The 13,341-nt window shown below is 39.3% G+C and overlaps 1 protein-coding gene across 1 annotated transcript in view; it reads left to right on the top strand.

Annotated features, from left to right (window-relative positions):
• MED27 (mediator complex subunit 27) overlaps positions 1 to 13,341 on the top strand; it is a 184,885-nt gene that overhangs the window by 140,408 nt on the left and 31,136 nt on the right. The window lies entirely within an intron of this gene.

Below are 13,341 nucleotides of genomic sequence, written 5' to 3'. Positions count from 1 at the left end.
GACCTATTCAATCTTTTTCATCTAACTTCTCATTCCATTTCCTTTTATGATTAATTTTTCATTGTCACATACACAACTATGGAAAGATTGGATATAACAGCTGTGTGGGTAGGTATGGATATATATGTAGTTTAAAACACTGTCATAAAAGGGTTCAGAAACTAGGGTAATTTCTACAAGGGTATCCAACATTAGCACTTTGATACTGTGCTGATGGTCTTGTACATGTTAGATAACAAATATCCACGTGGAAAGTGGTCTCAAGGAGACAGAATATGGGACCAGAAAAAGGTTAACCTGTTCACGTTACAGAACACATTTCTTGGTTACTTAGTGCTTCCTGGCTCATTATTCAAAGTATTTAATCTTCTATAGTTATAGTGAATATTAAAATGAATCTAAAATCAGAATCTTTGACAAAATGTAGCAATACACTGGCCTTCAATTTCAAATGTTGGGTCATTTAATCCAATTTTACACTGATGATTTCATCTGTATTTCTCAACAGTGGGAAGGAAAGACTTGCACAAGATGTGCTGATTTATAATTATAATATCCTGGTGGTCATTCTAACCTTCTTTTTTGGTCACTTTGTTGGAAACTTCAGTTAATCAGATGTAGAAAAGAATTCAAGCTTTCATTTAATGTCCAGTCTGAGACAAAGCTAAACCAAACTGTAAACATATTTGACAGGTTTCACAGTAGCAGCCGTGTTAGTCTGTATTTGCAAAAAGAAAAGGAGTACTAGTGGCACCTGAGAGACTAACCAATTTATTTGGGCATAAGCTTTCGTGAGCTATAGCTCACTTCATCGGATGCATTGATGAAGTGAACTATAGCTCACAAAAGCTTATGCTCAAATAAATTGGTTAGTCTCTCAGGTGCCACTAGTACTCCTTTTCTTTTTGTAAACATATTTGTGACTCACTGTTAGTTGCCATCTAGAATCTGGGCTGTTTCTGTCGCATTTGTAGACTTTAGAACCCTCAGTATTGGAAAATTCCCTGTACATTCCTTAAAAGGATGAGTTCGTTTATCCATAAGTCTAGCTGTGTTGATATTTAGTTTCAGGTAATCAACTAACATCCCATTATTAATTTTCTTTGAACAGACAAAAAATTTTAAGAGATTAACTGAGTCAGAAGTTAAACAGCTGCTTTCATAGGCATTAAAACATGTCAGTTTGATTAATCAAATGGAACCACATAATATCTAAGGAGCCATAAAATGGTAGTCCTCATGATGCTTTTAAAGTCACTCTTAGGTTTATTTATTTATAGCATTTTCTGTATGAGAACATATTTTCACTTTGAACCCAACTTTGCTGGATTCAGAGCAGCTCCTACTAAAGGCTGAGTGCCCTCAAATTATTTTATTGTAGTGGGAGTTGAGGACACTCAACACTGTTTAGGACCAAGTCCCAAGCATACAATGTGATTTGGCCACATTGACAGAGTACAAGTAAGGAATAAAGTTGTTGGAAGAGACTCTTTTTTTGCAATAAGTAATAACATGTTGGATTGCACGATTAACTTGCCCTCTGTGTACCACCACTAAATCAAGGACATGATTACTGGTACCAGATACTTGCAGTGTACTGAACCAGTGATATTCACCTTTCGGTTGGTATTCACATAATCCACAATCAGAGATCATGAAACTTTGTTGTTTGTTGTATACGGTCATGTAATGATCATTTTTCTTTTCAGGCAGCTATTCCTTCTATTTCCCATCTGTGTCAGGCTATGTTGCCAATATGGCATCTTCCATTTGCCCCTCACTGCCATAACAGCTTTTGCTGGTTTCAGCCACAATCGGTCAGTGAAAGGGGCTCTGTGATGGGCAGTGAGACTGGTACCTGTGCCACTAGAGAAAAGTGAGTCTTCCCTAATACTTGTGACTTGTCGATATCTGAGTGAGAGTCCCAAGTGAGTCCAGTTTAGAGTTTCTGCACAACGGCACTTTTTCTCTGCCACAACGCTTCCTGGTTCATTCCCTTACTTCAAATAGTGATTCAAAAGACATGTATTATTTTAATTTAAAAAATTTGTATCAACAATCTGTTTACCAAGTAGTCTTTATTAAATAACTATATAATCTCATTGATGCAACCTTTGTCCATCCCTTCCCTACTGTTTTGTCCCCCCTCAGTTTTGCATTATGTCTGAAATTATAGTGTAAGCTCTCTGAGGCAGGGGACATGTCTTGCTTTTGTACTGCAAGGCATCCAGCATGCTCTAAAATAATTCAGCTGACCAAGAAAAGTATATACTTACTAATAAAGGTATTGGCATGAGGAACAAGTATATTAAGAAGGCCCAAATTGTTGTGACCTTGAGGGCCCATATTTTCAAACATTGGGCTGGATTGTGCCCTCTCCCTTTGTGAGTGGAAGAGACCAAAATGGTAGGTCAGTGCAGGGGAAGTTATGGAAGGGATCTGCTGGGTCAAAAACATGGCCTCCCTCAATGTTAAATTAACCCTTCACGCTGTGTAACTCTCATTGTGGGGCTTCGGGATATGTATTTGGAATCCTGCTTCTAGGGAGCTGGAAGAGGGCACATGCAGAGGCCAAGAGAAGTCCATTTGTTTGGGGAACCAACCTCCCGTTTGTTCTGTGTGTAATGGGGATGTAACTTTGATGTTCTATCCCAAAAAATCAAAGGCAAGACAATTCCACAAGGAGAACTTCATAATTTCCAGCCCCACGACCACCCCCTTCCCCTGGAAATTCTCACTCAGAGGATGATCTTGCCCTTCGTTTTAAAACATTTTCATTTTCAGACTTAGCAATGCATGTTCTGTTATCATGACCTTTTTGAGTGTCTAGTTTGAAGTTTCGAAGTTTAGCTGTTCTTAGTTATCTTTATGGGGGAAGTGGTAAAAATATGCTTGCTATACCTTTTATAACTTCAAAAGGATGAAGGAGTTTGTTCAAACTTTCCAAAACAAATCACCTCTGGGAAGAGAACTTACACTGAAAATGTTAGCCCAAAAGATTATTGTTCGAGAAAGTTTTGAGAATTTAGAAATTGTTTTGCAACTTTAACAATAGCAGTTGTGACTACTGTAATCCACAATTCCTTCAATGTCCCAAAAGTAGTAGTTCTCACTGGAAAGACACCATCTGGCAAACAAAAGTAGACCTGCAGGTTTGCTTTCAACTGGTAGTAACCTTCTTGCGAAGCTTGTCCATCAGTTAGCAGTATACATCTTTCAACACAAGTCGCAACCAGTAAGCAAGAAGATACTAACCTATTCCTAGAAGCATAAATGTTGATTCTGAAAGATTCCTACATGCAATCCTATGTGACTGTTGCTTCTTCCAGACAACTGAGTCTTTTTGTGTTTCAGATTTATACACAGCAATTGTACCTCATTAGCTTGGATTTAGGCTGCATAGACCAAACACATAAATCATTGACATCTTTCAGAGCTGTGTGAAATCCTCAACTGATTTTAAAAGCTGTTTATCATGGTATTTCAGTGTGCAGTTTAATCCCAATCTACACTATTGATTTTTCAATTAATTTTTTATTTGTAGCTATGCATGAAAGAAGACAAACATTCACTTTAGATCAGCTTCAATAAAAGTGCTATGCAAAATTAATTTGCTATGGCAGTGGAGTGAACAGAGGACTCTTTTAAGGTTTTTCTTTGACTTTGTTGCTCAACTTCCATTAGCTTGCAATATTTAAATTGGGATGATAAACAGATAAACTTTTCCTAATATGTTAAGAATACATGAATTGTCTTAGACTTTTTGTTGTTTCTTTGATTATTTAACCTGTTAGATTCCACACAACATTCTTTGTAAAACAGGTGTGTTTCTTGTGAGATCAACTATCTTCTTTGTTACTTTGTGGTGATCACTGCCCGGGGGAAAGTATTCATCTCCCTAAATTAAGAGTTTTGAAAAAATTTTAGAACATGGACCCTATCTTAATAAACATACTGGGATTGATTCTCAATTATGATGTTCCTGTGCTTGAACTGTAAGCCACCCTAGCGCTCCCTGTATCCTGGGCTGTGAAGGGACCAAACCAGCCCTCAGTGTGAATTAGAGCACATTCAGAGATCATATCAAGCATACTTCCTTGTGATGGCAGCAGTCGTGCCAAAATGGGAAGTCATTTGTGACCCTTGCAGTGTGAGAGCCCTAAGTCACTTTTAACCATTTTGCAGCCTGCCTTTTAATAATCAGAAGAAGACCTTCAATTTTGAATGAAAAGTACTCATACTTGACTTAAATCCCTTTTTATGATTGTAGTGAACCACTTAGTGTGAAGCAGGTAGACATTTTTATGTACTCTCTCACCTGGGCTTCCATAATGTCAAGATTACATGCAAAGTCACTTTTAACAAGATTTACAGTCAGCAGTTTTCTCCAGAAAGCGGCTGTACGTTCAGAGTCAGATCCTTAGCTGGTGTAAATCGATGTTGCTCCAATAAAAGTAAATGGATCATACCCTAAAACTTTAATAAATTGTGAAATGCACAATGTATTTCAAAATAATTAGAGCTTTCTTCCCTGTTGGCTTTCATATTACTGGGGTGATCAAAACTGGTACACTTTATTTGTAATAGGTAAAATACAGATTAAGAAGACAGGATTTTGTTTCTTTGCAGTGGAACTCTCCTGATTTTGGCAGACCCACAGAATATCATTTGTCCTTTCATTCTTTCCAAACTAACAGTTTTCTCAAGTTTTACTATGATTATAAGGCTAGGAAAAGAGAATACCGATATTAGAAACAGTAGAATTGCCAGTGCAAATGTCATCTTTGGTTTTAAGGTAGAGTGTCTCTAAAAATTCAACTATCGCAATTGCCCTGTGTCTATAATGACTTTTCACAGTATGGTTCTTTTTCAACCATCTTGTGACCATTATCAAAATTCAAAACCTTGTGGTGTGATATTTTAATGATAATGCCAATATATATAAGGTAGCATATTTATTCAAACATCAAAAAGGGCTTTACAAATTAATGTAAGCATTATCTCCATTTTACAGATGAGGCACGGGAAAGTTGTGATTTATCCAAAGTCACACAGGAATTCAGGAATAGAACCAAGTTCTTCTGTTTTCAGTCACTAGACCATTCTGCCTCTCTCTGTCACCAGGACTGACTGCCTTCTAATGTTGTAAAGGCATATAAAAGGAACAGTAGAGCAGATATAAACACTGGGAAAATGTGCTTTAAAAAACACTGGAAGAGTTTTATTGTTTTGAGCTGTTTCTAACACACAATGATTTAAATAACTGAATTCTAATTTTGGAAAATACTTTCTGCCAAAACAAAGCTCGTTTCAGAAATAGCATGTTCTTCTGATATTTTTTTATCAAGCAATCTTTTTGATGATAAATTCATTGTATACATTTATACTGCTAGCTAGATTTTTACCTACTCCTTCCCTCATCTACTTTTCATGCCCTAAAAGGAGAGAGATTTTTGACATAGTTTCCATTCATTCTCATTAAAATCAGATAATTTGCATTTTAACTTTTAAATCTTGTTCCAGGCATTTTAAGCAGACTGATTGTATGGAATTGGGTCGTATTAATTGCAAATGGGCTAGACATCTGTTCACTAAGATGGAAGACTTTTTTGGCTCAGTTTTTGTTTTTCTATATATTGTAGCCACAGTGCTTTAATTAAAATTACCACCATTTTCTATTGGAAACCCAGTTTTTGAGGTTTATAATTTGACCATGAAAAAAGATATCAAATTGAATCTTGTTCTATCAGATCTTATCCTGAGAGCAGTTAAACATTTTTTTTATATATTTCATTATCCAGTGATTTAGAATCAGTCATCTATGCTTGAACAATGTAATGTTTACTTTAAAAAAATCCCTATTTCCCCCAATGCTAATCAGTATAAGGCCTCATCCTTAAAATCTTGCTTGTTGTTCTTGATTTCCTCAGCATTTGTAGTATTCCCTCCTCTATTTTTCTAAAGCAAAATTAGCAAATTTTAAAAGTGACCATTGTTAATATCTCCTCTCTGTATTTACAATGAACTTTTTATTGTGCATAAGCAAGATGGGAACAATCAACCAAATGTAAGAAAATCTTTTATAGGGCACTGATTAATTGTGAGGTTTTTAATATTTTGGAGACTTGCCAGTTTCCAGTATTTATCTGGGACACTGAGTTACAGCTTCTTTTGCCAGAGTCAGAACTAGGAGAACCAATCTCAAACCCTTGTCCCTGCATCAAACCCCACCTCCTTTCACCATCACAGTCTGGCCTGCCTCCCTGTGCTGCTAGTACATGACTGTCTCCTCAGGTCAGGGACAAGCAGTGTGGAGGGCAGGTCACCTTATGGGTTGTAGATAGGAAAGAACTTCTATGGAACCAGCATAATCTATGAGCAGCAGAGCCCTGGAGTGTGTGTGTGCGTGTTACTCTCTACCTGCTTTTGGTGGGTGGGAGTTAGTAAGGTGAGGAGGCGAAGGAAAGAAGAAGGAGCAGGGAGAGGTGGAGAGAAGCTGGAGATGAGTTTATTCAGCTTCTATTCCTCTGTATAGGTGAATATGCATCCAATTCCAGAGTGTCAGCGATCCATTTTGACGCTCTAGTAGAGCTTCTTATTTGTTGACGGAAGTCAGACATCCTTCCCATCCCATCCCAGTAATATTACTGTGGTATTAAAATTTAGAATGAGGAAAGTGAAACTTAAGAGACTGTCTTCAGTAGCAAATTAATCTTCATTGGACTGGGATAATTATACCATAAATGTGACTGGCCCACGGGCAAAACCTGTCTTCTAACCTTTTAGCAATATTGTTTGCCAGTTTGGTCTCCTTATTAACAGAATATGCCTTGTTACTGAGGGAAAAGATCACCAACTGATCCTTAATATGGGAAAATCATTTAAAGACCTTAATTTGTGTTGACTTTTTAACGTGCACTATTGCAATTAAGTTAGATTAATGAAAGGTAAATTCCAGCCTCTACATTTTAAAAAAAAATTCTTGTAAAGAACCTAATTAGCATGTTGGTTTATTTAGCCTCTAATGGCTTAATTGCATCCTATCGTGCTATTTACAAATAGGCATCATTAAAGAATAATGATTGTGTGAAGGGAATTGCAGCATTCATACCAGCCTCAGATGAGAGAGAGGGAAAAATGGGAGGGAAAAAATAGCTAATAGAAAGTCTGGTGCTTTTCTAATGCTCATATTTTCAATACACGTACAAATATGATTCGTGGCTGTTCTGCTGATTATCAAGATACAAGAGTAAAAAGACCAGTTCTGACTATTTTGCAAGGAGCAGGTGGGCTGGCCTTTTGCTGGTGAACGTGCACAGCTTCATTATGCTTTTAATTTGTTGATGCATCACTGTCTCCTAAGGTGAATGAAAACACACCCGGGCGCGCACTCTCTCGCTCACACACATTCCTAGTGACATTAGGTATGCAAGTGAACTGAAAATAATATTTTTTTCTGTTTAGCTCTGCATTGCAGAGAATCTGCATTTCAAATCAGCAGAGGATTCCCTGGAATTCTGAGAGGCAATCTGGAGTTGAGGGAATTTTCCTGCATAGTACTGGAACTTGGTGCCTTCAGCAACCTCTCTCCTAATATCAAAATATAAAATAAATCTAACAGAGGATGTCTATAATAGTATTTAATTAGTGCCTATAAGAGCCAATTAGTTTGTCATAATTTTCAGTACAGTACCAAAGTTACAAAGAGGAGATTTAAAGATATTTTCTCCAGACAGAATTTTGACCATTTTAAGCAAAATTTTGACCCTGCTACTACCAGTTTGGAGAGGGAAAGACTGTTTTTGCTTCCTTTTCTATCAGTAAGTTAATTAAAGTGAGCATTTTATAGGAGTCTAAGAATCACAAAATCAAATGTTCAGATTACCTCTCTGAAGTGTCCCTCGTTTTTGGCTTAAAATGTTCATCTGCACTGTTCATCATCTGTTCTATTAGTGTTAGACAAAATATTTTTAAATCTAGGATTTTACAAAGGGATTTTTATTTTACCCCTATTTTTGTCAGTAAAGTTGTATATTTCAGTACATTGTCTCTCCTTATCCTGGAGCTTCCCATTTTAGGAAACGGCATTATGAATATCTCAACTGTCAGATTGAGCACACAGTGGTTAAAACCAAGTTAGAACAGCATTGTTAGTAGACACAGAACCAAAACAGGTGCTACATGAGTGTTTAACTTGCAGCTGTTCCATTTTCAGTTCACAGAACTGTGGGGCATATTTTTCCATTCATATTAATTGAATTTTAAAGTGACCTTGTACATGTATTGATTTGAATTAAAATTTTTACATCAAGGGCGAGTTGGCACATATCCTACAGGCGAAATATTAAAAAGCCAAGTGCTGTCTAACAGGGTATCGACAGAAGAAGTTGAAGTTTAATGGGAAAAGTTTGCTTTAGAAGGGAAAAAATGTTGCCCACTTTAATTAAATTGAAAAGTAGCAGATCTCTACACTGATAGTAGCGCCCTATGATTATCATGTGTGCAGGTCGGGGGGGGGGTACATTGAGTGTTCATTTAAAAAGGACTGGCAAGTGGGACTTGACTTCCAAAAGAAGAGATCTGCACTGCTGGAGCTCAGAGTAGTAATATGGACTCTGTTCCACACTGAAAGGAGTTATGGGGAGCTCTTGCGGCTTCCAAATCTCACAGCATTCCCCACTTAGGTGACAGGCTGTTGTACAGCCATTGCTGAGTGGAGTATTACTGGCCTCATTCTTTCAGTGACATTACAGAAATTACTATTAATCATTCTTTACCACAGTGACCTTTCCAAAATTTCTGCCTCTAGTTCTGTTCCATTCCCTAATCCTTTTGACAGGAGCCACAACCCCTTCAGTTTGGGGATTACTCAAGTCCTAGAATAAATTAATTGCTGAAACCCCCACTCCCTCTTGTTCAGTCATAAAAACTACTGGAACTCCGCTGTCAAGAAAACATGGGTATAAAATAGGAAACTTAATATTCCAACACCTGGCAGCTGTGAAGAACCCAGATTGATAATTTTTTAAAACATAAGATTGAAAGTTGCAATGTACTTAAGTGCTAAAATTTAGAACGTTTAGCACATATTTCAATAACAGGTTCTTTCCTTTATTTGTTAGATTCATGTGTATACATAAGTCATTTATAAAAGAGGGCAGGTGGCCTGGCAGTAAAGCTACGTTAGACTGGGTAAGATTTTAGGACTTTGTCTTCTATGGATACATTTTAGGACTTTGTCTTCTATGCCCGAGGATGGAGCATTAACTTGCCCAGTTCTTTACACATTCAAGTTTTTCTCCCCATCTCAGTCTCCATTCCAAGAAATTTAAGCCGCATCATGTACAGGCTTTAAAATCAGCCTCATCCAACTCTTTGACCTGAGAGCAATTCCTGTCCTAGGCCTGAGGAAACTGAACAAATACATATGCCAGCTCAGATTCAGGATGGTAACAGTTGACTCTATCAGTCCATCTCTTCAGGTTCAAGACTGGTTCATGACTGGACACGTAATTCTACGTAGCCATCCACCTAGCCCACAGGATGCACCTGAGATTTGCATTGGGGTCCAATCACCATCAGTCCAAAGTACTGCCCTGTGGACTCTCCACAGCATCAAGGATCTTCATAAAATGCCTAGCAGTCATGGTACCCATCTGAGAAGAAAGCATTCACTTCTGCCTGTACCTGGATGATTGTCTGATGAAGACAAAATTTGGCAGGAGATGGCAGCAAGCTTGGAATATGCCCTCTTCCTGTTCATCCAGCTAGGTGTCCTGGTGAACAATAAAAAAAAATCATCTCTTATCCTGTCACAGCTGTGTACAGGCCTCCTCGAGCCACTTTACCCTGTTTACAGGGGCCAGTGTGAGGATGAGAATCTCACACCAAGCATTGAGAATTACTAAAAGTGGTACAGTGATAACTAGGAGCCATGAGTTGAAATTAAGAAAAGAAAAATTCATAGAATAGAATCATAGAATATCAGGGTTGGAAGGGACCTTAGGTGGTCATCTAGTCCAACCCCCTGCTCAGAGCAGGACTAATTCCCCATAGTTGCCCCAGATCCCTAAATGGCCCCCTCAAGGATTGAACTCAGAACCCTGGGTTTAGCAGACCAGTGCTCAAACCACTGAGCTATCCTTCCCCCCTAAGTGATACTTGCATAGAATATCAGGCATGGAAGGGACCTCAGGAGGTCATCTAGTCCAACCCCCTGCTCAGAGCAGGACTAATTCCCCATAGTTGCCCCAGATCCCTAAATGGCCCCCTCAAGGATTGAACTCAGAACCCTGGGTTTAGCAGACCAGTGCTCAAACCACTGAGCTATCCTTCCCCCCTAAGTGATACTTGCATAGAATATCAGGCATGGAAGGGACCTCAGGAGGTCATCTAGTCCAACCCCCTGCTCAAAGCAGGACCAATCCCCAATTTTTGTCCCAGATCACTAAATGGCCCCTGCAAGGATTGAACTCACAACCATGGGTTTAGCAGGCCAATGCTCAAACCACTGAGCTGTCCTTCCCCCCCAAGAAAGGGGCTTTGAACCCGCAGCCTCCTACACACTGGGCGCACACCACACCCCCCAGACTACAGCGGGCTAAGGCAAAAAATCAGAAAAACTACGGAGAATGAGATTTATTAGAATGTGGAATAGTCTGTCAAGGTTAGCAGTGGAAGCACCATCACTCTGGTGCATTTTAATCTAAACTGCACAAAGTGCTGGAGAACATACAGTAGAAAATAGTCCTCTACTGGCTGGGAGATGGATTTAAGTAATCTAACAGATATTTTCTCACTTTTATGATTTTCCATTGAGGAAAAACTATGTAATGCTGTCTGTATAACTAATCACAAAGACAGAAATCCTTGTTGGACACACATCCTGTTAACAACCTTAAAACTCAAACTAATCTTTGAAAAGTAAATTGATATTACATTAAAATGCTTTCTTAATTATTGTATTTTGTCAGTAATTAAGGCTTATTTCTTTTCTTATATTCCACTGGATCCTACAGAGGTCCTTTGACGCTAGTTTTACTTTTTATATGTTGTGACGGGGCAAGGCCAGATGGCTATAGAAAAGTAGTGGGAGATAGATCTATTAGCTCCAGGCTAAACAAATCCCTGGTACCAGGTTAAGTGAAATGGAAGCTGTTCCAGGTCAGTTAAGACACCTGAGGTCAATTAAGAACTTTCCAGAAGGCAGGGAGAAGGCTAGGTTGATTGGGACACCTGAAGCCCATCAGGGGCTGGCTGAAACTAGTAAAAAGCCTCCCAGCTTGTCGGGGGGGTGCATGTCAGGAGCTGTGGAAGGAAGTTGCGCTGTTGGAGAGGCTGAGTAGTACACACCATATCAGGCACAAGGAAGGAGGCCCTGAGGTAAGGGTGAAGTGAAGCTTGAGGAAGTAAGGGCTGCTGTGGGGAAAGTAGCCCAGGGAATTGTACATGTCATGTTTCTAAAAGGTCAGCGACCATAGCTGATACTATTAGGGTCCCTGGGCTGGAGCCCGGAGTAGAGGGTGGGCCCGGGCTTCCCCCCCCCCCCCCACCTTTGCCCCCTGATTAATCACTGAGACTGGGAGACCACAGAGACTTGCAAAGAGTTATCCTTGCAAGGAAAGATAACTTCTCCTCACCTCCCTTGCTGGGCTTATGATGAAAATGGCTCAGTAGACTGTGACCCTCGCCTCTAGAGAAAGAAGGGTTACATGGAGGGTCACAGTGAGCCTCTGAGGCTAGCGAAATCCGCCAGGAAACGCGGGACCCAGGGAGGCAAGGACAGAGCTTTGTCACAATGTTTACTCTTTACAGAATAAATTAAAAATAGAAGGGTAAATATCCCCTTAAAACTATTGAAATTGAAACCTTTTTTTATTCTTGTAGCTGTAATCTGCCCCCTACCCCTTTTATTTTTTTCCCAAAGGGGCATCACGCTAGCCTTCTTTTATTTCATTTTTTTATTAAGTCGAAGTTACAATGAAATGTTAACTTACTACATGGTACATTACTTATGCAGGATCAGGTTAATAGTCAAAGAATCTGGCTAAATATTCTGGCTTGCTGGTTGGGAAGTCCTCCTCTGAGTATGATAAAAAGGGTGACCCAATTTCTAACTAGGTGTTCTTTTTTGGGCGCTTATCATGTTTGTGTACTTGATATATGTGACCCGAAGAGCCCTAATGCCCACTAGCACAGGTACTCTGTCTCTCCTGAGACCGACCCAACTAACTCGCTTCACCCAATCTCTTGTCATGATATTTATCCAAAAGGTAAGTGTGTAAGGTATCATCTAAAAGCTACCACCGCTCTGGTTATTAATATCACTGTAAAATGCATATGCTAATGTTGTATGTGAAGTTATGAATTCTCTCTGTGTGATGTTACTAGGACATGTTTTAAGACAAGACAGCCTAGCCTAGGTAAAGGTGATAAACAGATCTGTCCTAGACAAAGAGAAGTGAGTTTACCTCAATTTACATATTAGCAGTAAACAAAGCCATCAAGCTAAACCAGGGGGTTATCCTGCTCCTGAACTCGACAGAGAATTAACGTGGGTCCTGTGCCCCAGGGAGACTGAATCTCCCGGAGGCCTTCCTGACTTGTAAGACAAAAACAACCCCTTTGGGGATATAAGGAACAGAGAGATACTCCATCTTTATCCTTCACCTTAGGAGACAAAGAAACAAAGCAATTTGATCTGTGTGATGGGTCCTGGGCAGGCCAACCAGTAAAAGCAGGAAAGGAGACCGTGGGTGAGAGAAACCATCTTGAACAAAGACTGCATCTTGGTTGATTAAGTTTTGGACTTCTAGCTGTGTGTTTTCACTTTTATTTGCTTGTAGATATTTTTGCCTTTATCTCTTTTACTTGATATCACTTAATCTGTGTACTTTTGCTATTAACTTGCTTTGATTATAAATCAGCATTGTTGTGTAAGTTCCATAAAGAGTATACTTCTGTAAAGCTAACAGCTTGGAAGTGTTTTACTGTCTCCATAAAGGCAGTGAACCTCTCACTTTCTCTGTGAGGATCCAAGAGAGGGACTGGTCCCTGCAGTAGGACGATTTGGAGGCAAATTTGAGGCTGGAAGGGTACTAAGATCAGCCTACAAGGAGTAACCAGGTTGCGCAAAGCCAGAGGATGGCTTGTGCGCTGCTGACAGTAGGGAAGCCATTTTTCAGGTTATAAACAAGTCTTTTTGTTATAAACCAAAACCAGTTATAAACCAGTTCTTTGTCCCCCATGTGGTAATGAGACAAACCCGGACATGGTTTTATCTGGTACTGGGCAAGGGAAGCCATAAAGTAGAGCATGCCGCTCCACCCCCGACAGCATAAC

The sequence above is a fragment of the Caretta caretta genome, chromosome 16, assembly GCF_965140235.1.
Source record: "Caretta caretta isolate rCarCar2 chromosome 16, rCarCar1.hap1, whole genome shotgun sequence".
Taxonomy (NCBI): Eukaryota; Metazoa; Chordata; order Testudines; family Cheloniidae; genus Caretta; species Caretta caretta.
This window is presented reverse-complemented; position numbering and strand designations above follow the sequence as displayed.